This window comes from Vipera ursinii (genome assembly GCF_947247035.1).
Source record: "Vipera ursinii genome assembly, chromosome: 4".
NCBI lineage: Eukaryota > Metazoa > Chordata > Lepidosauria > Squamata > Viperidae > Vipera > Vipera ursinii.
This window is the reverse complement of record NC_139514.1, coordinates 118,197,568-118,214,558: the sequence shown is the minus strand read 5'-3', so window position 1 is coordinate 118,214,558 and position 16,991 is coordinate 118,197,568.

The following is a 16,991-nucleotide window of genomic DNA, read 5'->3' as shown; positions in this document are numbered from 1 at the left end:
CCCGTTACTTCCTCTTTGCCTTGGCACTTTGGAGAATAAGTCAGTCTTTGTGACAGCCCTTTAAGTCCTGGAAGACAGTTATCATGACCCCCCACCCCCAAATCCTTCCCTTTGATAGGCTAGAGCAGGGGTAGGCAACCTTGGCTCTTTGATGACTTGTGGACTTCAACTCCCAGAATTCCTGAGCCAGCATGGCTCAGCTTGGAAATCTCTCCCTTCTCCTCAGCGTGGCTGGCTCAGGAATTCTGGGAGTTGAAGTCCACAAGTCATCAAAGAGCCAAGGTTGCCTACTGCTGGACTAGACACACCTGGCTCCCTCATTGTATGATTTAGCCTACAGACCTGTTATCTTCTCTGTTGCTCTTCTCTGCACTCATTCTAAATGACTCTCAGCATCTTTTTTGTATTGTGGTGACCAGAACTGGATGCAGTTTGCTGAGTGTGGCCTCACCAGGATGGTGTAAAGCAGTACTATTGCTTCTCATGATCATGATGGTATATATATACATACATACATACATACATACATACATATATATATATATATACACACACATACATATACATATATACATACATATACATATACATGCATATACATATATACATATATTTTTTTTTTTTATTTTAATCCCATTTATATCCCGCCCTTCTCTGAAGACTCAGGGCGGCTTACAAGCTTAGCAGTAGCCTTCATTCTATGTATATGCCTGCTTGTTAGGGCTTTCACCCCCCCCAAGCGGCATTATTACAAAGTCATATACCTTCCTTCTTGTTCAAGTTAAAATTATACTGTTTTTTTTAATTTTCTGAAGATCCAGCAGAGGTAAGAAGGCAGCAAGCACAAAAGGGATGTTCATACAGTTAAGGGACTCCAGTTAGGCGGCAGGAGGCTAAAACATATAAGGAACGGCTGCTGGAATTGGGTATGTGTAGTTTAACGAAGAGAAGGACGAGGGGGGACAGGATAGCAGCGTTCCCATATCTCAGGGGCTGCCCCAAAGAAGAGGGAGTCAAGCTGTTCTCCAAAGCACCTGAAGGCAGGACAAGAAGCAACGGATGGAAACTAGTCAAGGAGAGAAGCAACCTAGAACTAAGGAGAAACTTCCTGACAGTGAGAACAATTAACCAGTGGACCAACCTGCCTCCAGAAGTGGTGAATGCTCCAACATTGGAAGTTTTTAAGAAGAGACTGGCCAGCCACTTGTCTGAAATGGTATAGGGTCTCCTGCCTGAGCAGGGGGTTGGACTAGAAGATCTCCAAGGTTCCTTCCCACTCTGTTATTCTGTTCTACAAAATGTCCGTTGATGGAAATCCTGTGTCCACAAGGACCCACTGACAAAGGGACCTGTCACTTGGGGGCCTGAACTGGAGACTGTTACGTGGCCAAAGCTGAGTGAGAGAACTTAAAATCCAGAACAGGAACTCTGAAGCTGATTCTCGCCAAGCTGGTTTATTCATTGGAATGAAGCAACGGATAGCCGCAGTTTGGAAAAACCACTAAGAACGAGTAACACTCGTAACATAGGAGCACCTAGAAGTAAATATTGACATTGCGTTCTATTGTTTTTTTTTCAGGCATCTTTTCTCTTTGGTCTCCGGAAAGTCCTTTGTGAGAACGTCTGCAACTCGGCAATCCTAAAAAAAGCAAAACAATCCTTGCTCTGTTTTTAGTCCTTTGACACATCACCGTGTCCTACCCTATTTTGTTCCTGAAAGCCAAAGCAGAAATTCTCTATAAAACATTAACTCAGTTTGTGGACAACGACAACAATCTAGAGACGGCTTTGCTCCGTTTGGGGCCAAGTCTGTTTTCCACATAAGGGAGGGTTTCCTTCCGTCTCTCACACCGATTAGGGTTACATTTTAGGAGCGACAGCCATGCAAGGCATTTCCCAACCAGGAATTAATTAAATAGCAGAACAAGTTTTACAGCGAAGTATGCGTGTGATAGGCCTCAGCCTTGGCCTTCTAAGAGTTTTGGAGCAGTTCCCATTTCCTTCTTCTGAAGGCAGCAAAATCCACTTTCTGGAGAAAGAGGAGTGCTGGTTTGATAAAGGGGTCAAAGAGGCCAAAATTGAACAGCCCTCCCTCAAAGAGGGGGAGGGACACGACATCACCCACCTCCAGTCTACAAGGCGGTCCTTTCAGCAGTCCCAAGCAGGCTCCACACCCATTTGCACCACTCAGGTGACCCTGAGGACGCAGATAAACCTCCAAGTGGCCTCAACGGCCCTCTCTCTCAAAGAAGGCAAACGACCAGCTGTCTGCAAGGAGTATAAATCCTTTCATTTCCCCCACCATCCAGTCAGAGCTGAAGATGAGAAGCGAAACGTCTTCGAAGAAAAACACGGACATGATGGCTTATATCGAGAGAGAAGAAAGCAGGAGGTTTTGGTCAGTGCTTTTTTTGTAAAAGAAAAAGGTGCCGGAACTCACACATGTCACACAACCCGCCATGCCTACCCTACAAGGTTCCATCCAACGCTCCGTTCTGAGCGTTCTATGACAAAAAGAGCCCTGGTTTTGGTAGACGGAGCATCTGGCAAGCCTGTCAGTACCTTATTTGCATGAATATGCTCCTCAACTCTGGCTACCTTCTCCCATCTCCAAAACATCAAATCCTGCTTGTTTTTTTTAATCTTCAGGGGATACATGGACCTCCTGTCTTAAGCGATAAAGGGGAAGGTGAACTCTGTACAGGGAATGGCACAGTCCGTTTCTGCTGTTTCCCCTTGTCTAAAATGAATCAGAGATTACCCAGATAAGGCCTGTTATTTGTGCCACGGTTGCTAAGGAGATGACCGGCAAAGTTGACTTGCCTAATGTAGATAGCAATGAATAGCAGGGAAAGTGACATATTATATATATATATATATATATAATATACATACACATATATTCAAATAAATACATATATATATATATACACTCACACATATATACACGCACACACATATATATACACATATACATTATATATACACACACACACATTATATATGTATATGTAGAGAGAGAGAGAGTGTGTATGTGTGTGTGTGTGTATATACACACACACACATACATACATACATACACAAACACACACACACACATACAGGTAATTTACAACTTACAACACTTCATTTAGTGACCGCTTGAAGTTACAATGGAACTAAAAACAATGAATTTATGACCATTTTTCACACTTACGACCGTCGCAGCCTCCCCGTGGTCACATGATCAAAATTCAGAGGCTTGGCCACTGACTCGTCTTTACGATGGCTGCAGAGTCCCGGGAGGGTGTCACGTGTTCCCCTTTTGCGACCTTCTGACAAGCAAACTCAATGGGGGGAGCCGGATTCCACTTAACGACCGCCTTATGAACTTAACAACTGCAGTGATTCGCTCAACCACCCTGGCAAGAAAGGTTGTAAAATGGGGGGGGGAACCCCACTTAACAAACGCCTCACTTAACTGTGGAAATTTGGGGCTCCATTGTGCTCGTAACCCTAGGACGACCTGTATGTATGAATGTATGAATATCGGTATGTATGCAGTGGTGGGATTCAAATGTGGGAGCAACCGGTTCTCTCCGTGGATGCCGCTTCTGGAAGTCCGTTCTGGGCCCGGGCAACAAAAAATTAGCTACCGGTTCTGCCGAACGGGTGCGAGCTGGCTGAATCCCACCACTGTACGTATGTGTGTATTTAATATCAACGGGTTGTTTCCAAAGCAACCCTCTTGGTGACTCAACGTTTCTACTTGAAGTCTTGGTTGTTATGAGTAATCTTGAGCACACTGAGCAATCATAATAGAAGAACTTAGCTGTCTTCAACCTAGGCAGGGGATGATGGGATGGCACTGGTGACTGTTGGCAATACAACGGTGGCATTCATTGCTATTAATTCATTTCCCACGCTGACGTTAATAGAGCTACTGAGAACTGCCCTGTTCGCAATCAGCTCAGACATCTTGCAAAGTTTTAGCAGCTAGACGACATTGTGAATTAATGCGGTGTAGAAATCCAGTGTAAAAGTTAGTCCCTGGTGAGTCAGCCTTCTTCCAAGGTTGCACATTTTAGATACAGAAACAATAGCAGCAATGGGACAGGGCAATGTGTCACCCAAATCAGATGTGCCATTTTTTTCTTTTGTTTATTTATCTCAGGCAAAAACACAGCAACCACAACGTGGCCCCTTTCGGATTCAAACTGTGACGAAACATCTAATCACGTTGGGGTTGGGGGTTCAAATCTGTTTTGAAAGAGGAGTCCAAGAGGCCATCTAGGACAAAACTGAACAGCCCTCTCTCAACGGAGGGGGAGGGATACGACACCACCCATCTCCTGTGTACAACACGGTCCTTTCAGCAGTTCTAAGGAGGCTCCACACCCATTTGCACCACTCAGGTGACCCTGAGGACACAGGTAAGCCTCCAAGTGGCCTCAACGACTCTCTAAAACAGACATGTCAAACACAAGGCCCGGGAGCCACATCCGGCCCGTGAAGTGGTTTCATGCGGCCCGCGAAGCCACCCTGAAAAGAGTGAGGGAACGGCCCCCACTGCCTTGGCCCTGGCCCAGAGACCCTCCTTCTGCCAGAGACCCTCAGATCTGTCCCACTCCTGCCCAGGCCCCCATAGGCACCCTTGATGCCAACGATGTAGAGCTGGCCACGCCCACCCAGTGGGCCATACGCACTCTAGCCACGCCCACCCAGTAGGCCACGCCCACCCTGGCCATACCCACCCGGCCCCCTGAGGGCAACCGCAATGCTGATGTGGCCCTCCATGAAATTGAGTTTGACACCCCTGCTCTAAAAGAAGGCAAATGACCAGCTGTCTGCAAGGAGTATAAATCCTTCCATTTCCCCCACCATCTAGTCAGAACTGAAGAAGCTTCTGGGATGAGAAGTGAAACGTCTTCAAAGAAAAACAAAAAAGTCCAGTTGCCTCTTGAAAAAGCAACTTTGGGACAATAGATGGAAACTAACCAAGGAGAGAAGCAACCTAGAACTAAGGAGAAATTTCCTGACAGTGAGAACAATCAACCAGTGGAACAACCTGCCTCCAGAAGCGGTGAATGCTCCAACAAGGGAAGTCTTTAAGAAGAGACCGGACAACCATTTGTTTGAAATGGTATAGGGTTTCCTGCCTGAGCAGGGGTTTGGACTAGAAGACCTCCAAACATTATTCTGTAATTGTTTTCATCAGTGAAACGACTTGCCTGCAGAACCTGTGGGTGCTCCAACATTTGAGGTTTCTAAGAAGAGACTGGAGAGCCATTTATCTGAAATGGCATGGGGGCTCCTGCTTGAGCAGGGGGCTGGACTAGAAGACCTCCAAGGTCCCTTCCAGCTCTGGCATTTGTTTATTTAAAATTCTACCCAAAGCTTTGCATCGCTGCTGGCTCAGCATTACACTGGGAACAAAGCTGTCACTTGGCACATCCCGCGCAGACTCATCCAGTCCTGCTAATTGATGTTGGATAAATTCTTCCTCCTCCTGTTCTGCATACAGAAAGAAAGAAAGAAAGAAAGAAAGAAAGAAAGAAAGAAAGAAAGAAAGAAAGAAAGAAAGAAAGAAAGAAAGAAAGAAAGAATGCTCAGTGGATTTGGTTCTCCTGCTGACGGCTTTCAGACTTTATGCCAGGAAGTAATCATCTGTGAATAGTTCCAGAGTGGGATTTCCACTGCTGGCAAGAGCAGAACGCGGCTAATGCCTTGACTTGCTGGAGGCTCCTCTTTGGAGAATTCCCTTTCCCAACTGGTGGTTGATCTGAGACCCTTTTGAGAGGCTGCCAAAAGCGATTCTCATTATTTGCACGGTGCAATTTCTTGGCAGCCCAGTGGGCAGAGACAGCCTCCATCCCGAGTTGCAGCTGGGACTGGGAATGGGTGGTTTTGGAAAACAAAAACCCGCGACGTATTAAGAGAGACAAGGGCCCCCTCTCCAACCCCACGAAATTTAATGTGGAGAAAAGCAAGGTTTGACACCTAGGCTGGGAAAAACCAAAGGGACAAGCGCAGATGAGGTGAAACCTGGTTCACAAACGGTAACCGGGAGAGGGACCTTAGAGTCCTGGTGGACGATGGCTTAAACGTGAGCCAGCTCTGTGCGGCAGCAGCCAAAAAAGCTAATACAATCCTCGGTTGTATAAACAGAGGCATAGAATCAAAATCGCGTGAAGTATTAGTATCGCTTTATAAAGCACTTGGTAAGGCTACACCTGGAACATACTGCACCCTGTTTTGGTCACCACGTGACAAAAAAGATGTTGAGAATTTGGAAAAAAAAATTCAGAGAAGAGCAACTAAGATGATCAAAGGCCTGGAGACTAAAACATGAAGAACGGCTGCAGGATTTGGGTTTGGTTAGAGAAAAGAAGAACTAGGAGGGGACATGATAGCAATATTCCAATATTTGAGAGGTTGCCCCAAAGAAGAGGGGGGGGGGGTCAACCTATTCTGCAAAGCACCTGAAGGCAGGACAAGAAACTAATCAAGGAGAGAAGCAACCTGGAATTAAGGAGCAGTCAGAATAATTAACCAGTGGAACAGCTTTGCCTCCAGAATTTGTGAATGCTCCAACACTGGAGGTTTTTAGGAAGAGACTGGACAGCCACTTGTCTGAAATGGTCTAGGGTCTCCTGCTTGAGCAGGGGGTTGGACTAGATGACCTCCGAGGTCCCTTCCAGCTCTGTTCCGATTGAGACACCTGCAAAGGCAGAACTGCAGTTTGCTGAGATCAGCTTTTCAAAATCTTCCCTACAGCCTTTGAACTTCTGCACTGTATCAACTAAAAAAGTGTTCTTTTAATACAGGCCGGCCCCAACTGACCAGGTTTCATTTAGTGAAGCTGAAAAACGTGACCCGTGGACGTTTCTCGCACTTACGACCTTTGCAGCCTCCCTGTGGGTCACATGATCAAAACTGAGAGGCTTGGCAACTGGCATGTGCTTCTGAACGGTTGCAGTATCCTGGGGTCTCGGATCCCTTTTGGCGACTTTCCCAGCTGGCTTCCGACAAGCAAAGTCAACCGGGGGGGGGAGTGATTTGCTTCACAACCGTGTCAAAAAAAGGTCATAAAATGGGGCAAAGCTCACTCAGCGACTCTCTTGCTCAGCAACGGGCTCAGTTGTGGTCATAAGTTGAGGACTAGCTGTATTTTTTCTTTTTGCAACACGGGGGAATTAATTTCCCTCTGAATTTACGCCGTCTGCAAACGTCTGACCTTTTAACCGAAGGTGCTTTGCTCACGTTTTGTGTCGTGACGTATTTAGCGGAGGGCATCCAACCAAACTCTTTGTTCCTTTCCCGTTTGAAGAGTTTGTGGAAGTCGGGCAAACTCTTAAAATAGAAAAGAACTCCTTTTTTAAGCGATAAGGTAAGTGCCCTGATGGGAAACGTCTGAAAAACCTCTTCCTGAGTGATTTTTTTTCCTGCCTATACTAGAGCAGGCTCAACGTTTCAAGAAAACCAGTTGCTCGTAAAAATTAAATGGCGTGCCTAATTCCAATAACTCAGTCTGGGTGCTATTTTTTGAGCCTTTGAATCAATTAATTTAATTTTACTTTTAACTTTTGTATGTTGTATTTTAATTGCCCTGTACACCGCCCTGAGTCCTTTGGGAGAAGGGCGGTATAGAAATTCAATAAATAATAATAATAATAATAATAATAATAATAATAATAATAATAATAATAATAATAATAATAATAATAATACTGATTGCATAAGAAGTGACATTCTTCTTTCTTCAGGGCCTGAAAGAGAGGCATAATCTTGAAGAACCTTTTGGATTTGGAAAAAAACGGTGCCACTTTGTCTCCTTCCCCTCAAGATCTAGCAATAAAAATGCAAGGAAACAAAGTTATCCCTTTTAGACAGTGGAGAAAAGCATTTTCCGATGCAAGCAGGGGAAAAAAAAGGAAATAAAGTGTTATTTTCTCCTAAGGAGAAAAAAAAAGAATCTTGCACTAACAACAGGGGCTTGCAACTCTGAAAAATAATTATACGTTTCCTACAGAGGCCCAGCAGTGATAAGTACTCTTCCTAATGGCTCCCTAACGAAATCTATTTCCTTATTACAGGTAGTTGTTTAGTGACCTGTTCAAAGTTACAACAGCGTGGGAAAAAGGGGTTTATGGCTGGTTGATCGCAGTTAAAACACTCGCAACATGCCCAGGGCCGTGGGATCAAAATTCAAAGGCTTGGCAACTGATTCAAATTTAGGACCGTTGCAAGCAGTAAGAGCCAAAGCTAAGCAGAAATTGAGAATCCTCGCTTGATGAGATACCCCCTTTCCCCCCCCAGCTCTATTGATCCTACTGAAATTATGCATATTGAGAAAAGTGGATTTTGCCCCACGTCTCGTGATTCAAGCAGTTCCGCTTGTCCAGGGCACCTAATGCTAGGACTTTCGGGACAGAGAAAAACTACTTTAACAGAATTACAGAGTTGGAAGGGACCTTGGAGGTCTTCTAGTCCAACCCTCTGCTCAAACAGACCTTGTGCTCTCTCAGGCCAATGGCTGTCCAGTCTCTTCGGAAAAGCCTCCAGTGTTGGAGCATCCACAACTTCCAAAGACAAGTTGTTCCACTGGTTGATTGTTCTCACTGTCAGGAAGTTCCTCCTTAGTTCCAGGTTGCTTCTCTCCTTGGTGAGTTTCCATCCGTTGCTTCTTGTCCTGCCTTCAGGCGCTTTGGAGAATAGCTTGACTCCCTCTTCTTTGGGGCAGCCCCTGAGATACTGGAGGTCTGCTATTGTGTCACCCCTGGTCCTTCTTTTCACTACACTAGCCATGTCCCGTTCCTGAAACCGTTCTTTAAATGTTTCAGCCTCCGGTTCCCTAATCATCTTTATTGCTCTTTTCAGCCCTCTTTCTAGAGTCTCAGCATCTTTTTGATATCGTTGCAAGCAAAACTGGATGCAATATTCCACGTTTCCAACATTCTTGTCCATCATGTTGCATACACCTAGCTCTTTGTTCGGTCGGGCTTCTGTGTGAATCCAGAAACTTTTAGTTGAATGAACTATGGTTGAGTAGAGCTTGGGAAAGTTTGTTTGTGCTAAACAACCATTGGCAAGGCAAGGTATGGATGGTGATGTCTGCCAACATCCAGAACCTTCAAAGGAAATTCAGCACATTGTTGTAAGCAGTGGTGGGATTCAGCCAGTTCGCACCACTTCGGCAGAACCGGTAGCTACCGTAATTTTTTTGTTGCCCAGTCCCAGAATGGACTTCTGGAAGTGGCATCCATGCAGAGTACCGGTTGTTCACATCTTTGAATCCCACCACTGGATGTAAGGTTATAAGAAAAATCAATGACTGCTAATCATGGTATCTGTAACAGTTCCAATAACAGAGGCAGAAGATTTCTTAATCTCAGTCGTATATAGCAAATGACTGCTAAATTTCTATTTAATCTCCTCTCCTTCCCTCCAATGAAACAGGCCCCCTTCAAAACAAAGTAAAATGCAATCTGTAAAAAATTGGAGCAGGATGGATTTTTATCTTATGGAGAACTAATGTTTCTGCCTTCTATATTTAGGACTCTGGAAGCTAACATATTTTTTCTGGAAAGTTTATTTGGCTGAAAGAAATTTTTGGCACGAAGGAAATAGATTGGAAGAATAAAAGGCCAGTTGTTAGCTGATTTAAGAGCATTGTAAGGAAAAACATAAAATGCAGAATGGTCCCTGTGACTTATGTTTTCTGTTTGCAGCTTCAAAGAGGTTTTTTTTTTAAAAAAGTTTTTGCTGAACTAAGACATAGCCAGTTGACGTTTTATGTATACTGTGGAACAATAATCCGTCTATGCACTGATTTTATGGAAAATATTGCTTGTGTTACATAGCACAAGACTCTTCAGCTCCTGAGTAGGTACCTCTTTTATCTGTGAAGAATCAACTCAAGGGCTTGTATATTTTAATCGCTTGGGATGGCAGCGGCCCAGAATGAACCATGGGTATCCCAGTAGGAAAGGTTGGATGGGTGCCTAGATTAGACCAGAAAGAAGCTGTGATTCTGTTAAGGAATGGAATAGACTTTTATATTGTTCTGCTTTTGAACTTGGAGATCAAAGGACAAGCAAATTGCAACTCTCTTCTCCGTTTCTGAGTAGGTCCCTAGGGGCCGTGTGTGTGTGTGTGTGGAGGTTGTCCACAAATTCAAGATGTTAGTTGGGACTACTCAGTCAAAGCCTCACTCTGCTTTGACATGCACTGTGTAGGACATGATACGTGCTGGGATGCTGTTGTTGTTAGTTGCGAAGTTGTGTCCTACCCATCGCGACCCCATGGACCACATTCCTCCAGGTCTTCCTGTCCTCTACCATCTTCTGGAGTCCATTTAGGCTCACACCTCCTGCTTCAATGACTCCATCCAGCCACCTCCTTCTCTGTCGTCCCCTTCTTCTCTTGCCCTCAACCTTTCCCAGCATTAGGCTCTTCTCCAGTGAGTCCTTCCTTCTCATTAGGTGGCCAAAGGATTTGAGTTTTAGCTTCAGGATCTGGCCTTCTAAAGAGCAGTCAGGGTCGATCTCCTCTAGGACTGACCGGTTTGATCGCCTTGCAGTCCAAGGGACTTGCAGGAGTCTTCTCCAGCACCAGAGTTCAAAGGCCTCAATTCTTTGGCGCTCAGCCTTTCTTATGGTCCCCCTTTCGCAGCCATACATTGCAACTGGGAAGACCATAGCCTTGACTATACGCACTTTTGTTGACAGGCTGATGTCTCTGCTTTTTAGTGTGCTGTCTAGATTCGCCCTGGCTTTCCTCCCCAGGAGCAAGCGTCTTTTAATTTCTTGGCTACAGTCCCCATCTGCAGTGATCTTGGAGCCCAGGAAAATAAAATCTGTCACTACCTCCATTTCTTCCCCATCTATTTGGCAGGAATTGAGAGGGCTGGATGCCGTGATCTTGGTTTTCTTAATGTTGAGTTTCAGACGTGCTGGGATAGGATGGGATAATTGCATGTCGGAAGGTTGACTTGGCACCACTTTGCCATTTCCCATGTTTTAAGGTGTGTGATTTGGTGGTTTTAATGGGATGTTATATCTTGCTTTAATTCCTGATTGGAAGCTGCCCAGACTTGCTTAGAAGATGGGGGGGTCCATATACAGGAAGTCCTTGACTTACAACAGATTGTTTAGTGACCATTCCAAGTTACAACGACACTGAAAAAAGGGACGTGAGCATTTTTTTTTTATTTTTATTCTATGTTCTACCGGTACGTTCTATCTCTGCAGTGCCACAGAATATAGTTGAGGATTAAGGGAGAAGCACGAGGACTTTGGACCAGTTTGAAGGCAGATCCAATCCAGTCAATAATATCTGGCTTATTTTGCACTAGATTTATATTCTGCTTTTCCTTCCAGAAACAATGGTTGGAAACTGATCAAGGAGAGAAGCAAGCTGGAGTTAAGGAGAAATTTCCTAACAGTGAGGACAATTAACCAGCGGAACTCCTTGCCTCCAGAAGCTGTGGGTGCTTCATCACTGGAGGCTTTTAAGAAGAGACTGGACAGCCATTTGTTTGAAATGGTATAGGGTTTCCTGCCTGAGCAGGGGGTTGGACTAGATGACCTCCAAGGTCCCTACCAACTGTGTGCCTTCTTCTTCTTTGTTTAAAATGAAGGTGTAACATAATAACAGAGTTGGAAGGGACCTTGGAGGTCTTCTAGTCCAACCCCCTGCTCAGGCAGGAAACCCTAGACCATTTCAGACAGAAGGCTGTTGTGGGTGTCAAAACTTCAAGGGATGCCAAAAGTTTTTTTTTGCTGCTCTTTGAGGAGGTGCACACATTTTTGCAGCTGAGTTCTCCTTTCTCCAATTCTTGGTTTTGATCTCGCCTTACAGTCCAAAAGCCTGGAAAATGGAAAACTGAAAGGTGAGGAAATTTTTCCGGAATAAAAAGATGACAAGGCAGCTGGTCTCTGGACAGACAGCCAAAGTCTTTGTGAGTTGCGACACACATCGGCACAAAGGAAGCACAATGAGACCGAACCGGTCAGCCTACAGTGTTTCCTGCTTTCCTGTACGTGCACCCCTGGACCCAAGTGGGCACATTCACGTCTGGCGTGCGTGCACACGCACGCACACCCGTACGGGGATATTCGGTTTGGGTCAATCCAGGTCAAAACCCCGAATGAATAGCGTGAGGAACAGCTGAATCGCGGCATTCTTCAGTGGCACAAAAGAGACCCAGCCACAGAGGAACAGCCAAACTCTTTTTACATTTGCTTCAATGAAGCTGCACCTGGATAAGCAAGGGGAAGATTTAGCCCTCACATTTAATTAGCAGTAGCAACATCATGTTATTTTTTTTTTCTTCTCCCGCCCAGGGTTTAAAAGAATATTCAAGAAAAGAAAAAACCCTTACAGCCTACAGCCATCTTAAGTCCTCAAAACTGTCCATTTGCATAGAAATGGTGTGTGCTTCAGGGAATATGTAAAATTATTAATTGTGCAGCTATAACAACATGAACGTTTCAATTTTTTTTTTCGGACAAGGCCCCAGTCAATTTTGACAGCTTTCAGTCCTGCATCTCTGCCATACAGTTGAACCGTGCGATGAATCTCACCCAAAACAATAAAGTTCGGCATTGTGTGTGTGTATTTAGACAAAGCCATTATGAAACGTGGAATGTCCACTATTTAAAACATTTAACCTTTTAAGGATTGTTTGCATCTGTGTGTGCTGAGTGACTTATCTCCTTATGAGTTGGAATCGCCCACTGGCCCATATCGTGGAAGAGAGCTCTTAAATCTGTTTCTTAATATTTCTACGCTTAATTAAGACTTAAAAACATTAGAGTTTACATTTCTTGAAAAACCGTTGGTACTATATACAATAACAACAACATTAGTATTATACGAGAGACTAATTAAAAAAGAAGGCTTTATTATATGCAAAGCTAACTGTAGGGTGAAGGAAAAAACAGATATTAAACTACATAGAAGAGAACAGAAAACGTGAAAAAACTTTAGAAATTCCATTATCTATTTATTGTTCTATAAGCTGTCTGTCTGTCTGTCTGTCTGTCTATCTCTCTCTATCTATCTCTCTATCTCTCTATCTCTCTATCTATCTATCTATCTATCTATCTATCTATCTATCTATCTATCTATCTATCATCTTGTCCATCCGTCTCTGTCTGTCTGTCTGTCTGTCTGTCTATATCTATCTATCTATCTATCTATCTATCTATCTATCTATCTATCTATCTATCTATCTATCTATCATCTATCTACAGTATCTATCTCTATGTCTTCCTAATAGTTGGAATAAGCTTCATGCAACATCAGAATCTGAACAGAGAATTAAACAGTCAACACAAATTCTTCCAATGTTCTTGGGGTCTTTAACATCAAATTACTGAGTTATAAAATGGGGAGATGATTTAAATGGAGGTGTTGGACCTTCCCTTCAATGTAGCACGTCCAGCTATTTTGGCTACCCTTCTCAGGATGGATGGACTGTGAAAGGGCTTAAATATAACTTACTGTGCTGATTTCCACCACAATTTTGGCGGAGTCTGGACAATTTCATCATTCGCCAGTGTCTTGCCACAAAACTGTCAGCAATTTAAGGATTTCAGCACAGACTAATTTGCAAATTAGCCTGTCTGACTTCCCAGATGTCTGCAAGTCGTTAAGTTCAAGCTGATTTCTCATGGATATTGTTCGGTCTGTTTCCAGTTGAACTTGGTTATTCCCAATTGTGTTTGTGACTTCAGACCTACTGAAAAAGCACCAGTGAGGGAAGCACACATCCAATGGCATTGCTGGTTCTCTTCAAAGCTTTTAGCTTTATAGTTACTTCCAATATTCTGAAAACCTAATTAAACTCTGCACATGCTCACAATGAATTCTTTTAACCATATGTACGAGTCAAAGCCATTTAAAAAAAATGGGCTAGCTTATATATTTATACAAAAGGGACGCAGTGGCTCAGTGGGTTAGGACGCTGAGCTTGTCGATCAGAAGGTCGGCAGTTTGGCGGGTCGAATCCCGAGTGCCGCGTAACAGAGTGAGCGCCTGTTACTCGTCCCAGCTTCTGCCAACCTAGCAGTTCGAAAGCACGTAAAAATGCAAGTAGAAAAATAGGAACCACTACGGTGGGAAGGTAACAGCGTTCCGTGCGCCTTTGGCGTCTAGTCATGCCGGCCACATGACCACGGAGACGTCCTCGGACAAGCGCTGGCTCTTCGGCTTTGAAACGGAGATGAGCACCGGCCCCTAGAGTCGGAAACGATTAGCACGCGTGTGCGGGGGAACCTTTACCTTTTTATATATTTATACAAGACATGGCTAAAGGAAAGCCTGTTTGTATTGCAGCTTGTTTTAGATAAGCTACCACTTCTAAAACAATCTGCATTAAAATCTTTGAAAATTAGGGAATCAGATCCTAGATAAAACAGGTAGCCGCATCTAACCAGTTAAAGCAATTATACAATTTCTTCCAGCAATATAGTACTATCAGCATTGTCATACAATCAATTAGAGTAAAACCATGATTCTAGCAGCTATATTTTATTGAATTAACCACACTGAACAACAGAGTGATCTTAAACTGTCTTTAGCCATTGTCACTATTTCGAGCCGTAATGCATGAATCCAATCTTATTCTACAGAAGCCTACAAATTCATTTTATTTTAAAGAAAATTATGAAACACCGGCAGCGAAGGAAAAAAAAACACACTGAGGCGGTAACCCCAGAATAAATGCACTGATCACAATCCTGCTCTTAAAAGGAACAAACTGTAATCACAACCTCAAGCTTAGCTTCTTAGGACCCCTTATTGACTTTTTGCTGAAAAAACAAAAAGAGAGAGAAAACTAAACTTGTGATTTAAGGGTTTGAAGATTAGAAAGGGCAGCCTATAAAAAGAAGGAAATTACGATGTACTGTAATTTTAGAGAAAGGGGGCAAAATATAATTGTATATGTAGAGGAGGAGGAGGAGGAGGAGGAGGAGAAGTAGAAGAAGAGGAGGAGGAGGAGGAGGAGAAGAAGAAGAAGAAGAAGAAGAGGAAGAAGAGGAGGAGGAGGAGGAGGAGAAGGAGAAGGAGAAGAAGAAGAAGAAGAAGAGGAGGAGGAGGTGGTGGTGGTGGTAGTGATAATGGTGGAGGAAGGAGGAGGAGGAAGAGGAGGAAGAGGAGGGAAAAGAACAAGAAGAAAAGAGAAGAGAAGCGAAGAGAGGAAGAGGAGGTGGTGGAGGAGGAGAAGGAGGAGAAGAGGAGGAGGAGGAAGCATTGACAAGAAGTTTTTTATATCTTTCTTTTCCTTTCCTTTCCTGGTTTTCTTAATTTCAGCAGCTTAATATAGTCCTTTTGCTCCTTCTATTGTTAAGAAAGTGAGCATCCAAAAGCAATTTAAAGCACTTGGAGATCTACCTTAAAAAAAAAACCCAATTTCCTTCGGCTTGCTGTTTCTTTTAAAGCTGTGGTCCAAGCAAAGGGTAGATGTCCGCCTGGGCTTTGGAATTGCCTTTCTCCGTAACCCAATAGGTTCCTCTTAACGTTTGTAAAAAAGATGTCATAAAGGGTTAGAATTATCTTCTCTCAAATAAACTAAACTCTGGGAACTGTGCCTCCGAAATGAGCACACTGGGATCAGAATGGAAGAAAGTCCATTTGGAAAATTTTGACGGAGGAAAGCTGACCGTAAGTTGATTGTAAAAGTTGTGTTGGGCCGGACTGCAATCAAACAAAGTGTGCTAGGTTTTGGTGGGGTTTTTTTGCAATAAGGAATCGCCGTAAGAAAACCAGAGCAAATTTAGCAATCTCAATTTAGCAAGTTAGAAGCAAGGATGGTAGACTTTGTTGCCAAAAAATGGACAAGCTACGTAAGATCTAGAGAACTTTTGGGCACTCCCAAGATGTGAAGAATTGAGAGATTCTTAATTATTCATTAGTGAATAACTGGTTACTTGGACACTATTTACTTTTACTGGGGCTGTTTTGTTTTAATTAAAGCATTAACAGTTCCTTGTCTCTTCCATATAACATCTCTCCTTATCAGTGCTTTTTTTGTAAAAGAAAAAGGTGCCGGAACTCATACATGCCATACAACCCGCCTTGCCTACTCTACAAGGTTGCATCCAAAAAAGGTGCCGGAACTCCGTTCTGGGCGTTCTATGACAAAAAAAGCCCTGCTCCTTATTAAATACATTTTTGCAGGTTATATTTTTAATTCCCAGGTAGCATTTTTTTCCAACCACTCACAGTAATGGTTTTGGTGAGGGTATTTTCCCCCCCCCACCATGAGTTAATTGCCTCAATTTATAGTGGTTAGTAACTTTTTTGGGGGAAGAACATAATCCTACAAAAATCCTGCTAAAACTAAAAGCAGTTTTGTCTAGAAGAATAGCTGTACTTTTATGAGCGGATGTATGAATTCAAACAGATGGTCCATTTATTTAATTTACCAAGAGCTTATTGTTCCTTTTGTTTATTAATCAAAAAAAAACCCCCAACCCTGAATACTGAAGCAGTTGTACAGAGTCCAAAATGAACATACAAGCACGGAATGAAAATAATGAAAATAAATGCCTCCGGGGTTCTAAAACTCCCGCAGATGGTAATGCTGACACTAGAAGATCTGATGTGTTGCTTAATGTCTATTTTTCCACCCAGTTTGGGATGTTGCTGGGAGAAAAGGTTATGCTGCACTCATTTGTGAAATGGAAGGCTGCAATGAGTAAAGGCAATTCTCAACTTACAACTGTTTGATTAGAGGTCTGGAGACTAAAACATATAAAGAACGGTTGCTGGAACTGGGAATGTCTGGTTTAATGAAGAGAAGGATGAGGGGGGACATGATAGCAGTGTTCCAGTAGCGCAGGGGCTGCCCCAAAGAAGAGGGAGTCAAGCTATTCTCCAAAGCACCTGAAGGCAGGACAAGAAACGACGGATGGAAACTCACCAAGGAGAGAAGCAACCTGGAGCTAAGGAGAAATTTCCTGACAGTTAGAACAATCAACCAGTGGAACTCCTTGCCTCCA